This window comes from Diachasma alloeum, unplaced genomic scaffold (genome assembly GCF_001412515.2).
Source record: "Diachasma alloeum isolate Michigan unplaced genomic scaffold, Dall2.0 Dall_scaffold_00195, whole genome shotgun sequence".
In the NCBI taxonomy this organism is placed as follows: Eukaryota; Metazoa; Arthropoda; class Insecta; order Hymenoptera; family Braconidae; genus Diachasma; species Diachasma alloeum.
In genome coordinates, this window is record NW_021680360.1 from 1,607,173 (window position 1) to 1,609,255 (window position 2,083).

Genomic DNA, 2,083 nt, shown 5'->3' on the forward strand with positions numbered 1-2,083 from the left:
ATACGACCCCAACCGGTAGATCATGTTTGTTTTTTATTCTCGGGGTTTTTACTCAATTGGAGTGATCGGTTTCGACATTTAATTGTGATGAGGGAGGGGTTGGTTGTGTTGTGGGGAGATTACTGTAGGGGTAATTAGATGGATTTTGTGGTCGAGGTGATTGGGACGGGAGAGGTGAAATTTTGTGGGGATTAGTTTACGCACGAAGAGAATATGAAATTAAGAATTATGATGTACGCTGTTAGAAATTTCAAGGAATTTCAGTCACAGTTGTGGGTTTCAATTTAATTTCAAATCAGTAGCGAAGTGGTAAACCGGTACAAGTCAATTTTGACTATTGACCCGTTTTCAATGAATATCTCGGAATCTAAGGGAGGCAGCACAATTTTTGTTATAACCTTTTTTGTAGAGGCGATTGGGAGCTACAACAAATGTAGTTACGAAAATTTTGCAATCTCCCTTAGGTTCGGAAATATTCCTCAAAAACTCAACTGGGAGGTAAGTCGACTTAAACGGTTTCACCACTTTGCTACTGAAATGAAAACGTTTATAAAATTTCTCATTCATTTTGATAATTTAAGAAAATTAGGTTGTTTATGTTGAGCAATCGTTGATGTTTTGATGAATGCTTGAATCTTCAAATTCATTGCGAAAATTAAACATTGGATGCAATTGACTTTTTAATTGACCGGGAATTAAGAAAAGCCGTTGCCTGAATTTTCCCAATTTTCAACAAGATATTAAATTTCCTTCTATCAAGTTGGTTAATGTCCCTCAAATAAATCTGTTCCACTCCATTAAATATTCTCACGTGGAACAGTTTTTCGACAGAATTAATTTTTTCTATTTGTGTAATTTTTAGGAATTTTTTAGAAATTTTTATAAAACTCTGGAATTCAATACTTGATACTTGACCTACACTGATAAAAAAACAGCAGAGTTCTCAAACAAGTCTAACTCATACCAAAAAAATTTTTAACTGATCAAAAAAGGATTTTTTTGTGTCAAACATGTGAAGCTGCACCGAGATTGAAAAAATAGATTCAGTCATAAAAAAAAAAATTGTTCTCTGTGCAAGCAAGAAATGTAATTCCTAGCACTACTGCAAATGAATTCTTGAATGAAACAATAATAACGATATGACAGCAAGCTTGTAACTTAGGGACAAAATATTTCTGATAAACTCCCCTCTATAAAAGATATTTTTATCCTGAAAAGGCACCATATTGTATGAATGATCCACCTCTTGCGCTAAATATTTCGTTGTTGTTGGAAGCAGAGTAATTATTCATATTTGAGACTTTCAAATTCAAACCAAACAATTATATTTTTGATAATGTTCAACTAACGATTTTGTTGGAGCCAAACAAGACTTGTTTGAGAACTTGTTCGTTTTTCTCTCAGCGTACACGGAGAGAAATATTCAATAAAAATTACGTATCGTTTCCGTAATTCTGAAGCGAAAAGTGATTGTAGTAAATTTTACGGAACTGTCACGCAATTATTCCAGAGCGTTCCGTAATTGTTATCTGAATCTCCTGTGAAAAATTACGATGCCGTCACTTAAATTTTCTGAGTCGATTCCGTAATCGGTGAGCAAACTCTGAGTTCCGTAATTTTTACTGAATATTTCTCTCCGTGTATCGCTAATTTTCCGGAATACATCATCAAATTTCAGCGATAATCGCTGATGTTCCTGCAAATTGAGAAAAATTGTTTCTCCGTGCCACATAAACAAATCAATTATATTTAACTATAAGCAAATCCCCCTCTAAGTGTCTGCCCTTCCCCCGCCTACTCCCTCCAAAAATTCTCCAACCCCAAAAAAAAGTCGAAACCCACGAAGTTTCATTCGTCTCATCCCTGCACTTTGAGAAGTTCCCCTTTAATCCGAATGCACCCTGAAGAGAGAAGTCGTTTGAGCGAGAGCTCACGAAAGCTCGTCGGGGGGGAACCGCACTCTGCTATCGAGCGAGCCTACCGCCTACATATACACTAAACACGATATCTCGCAGTAGGGTGAAATACACCAACTTCCCTCCACCAATACTTTTCCATTTCCCTCGCACATAAACGCCTGTAT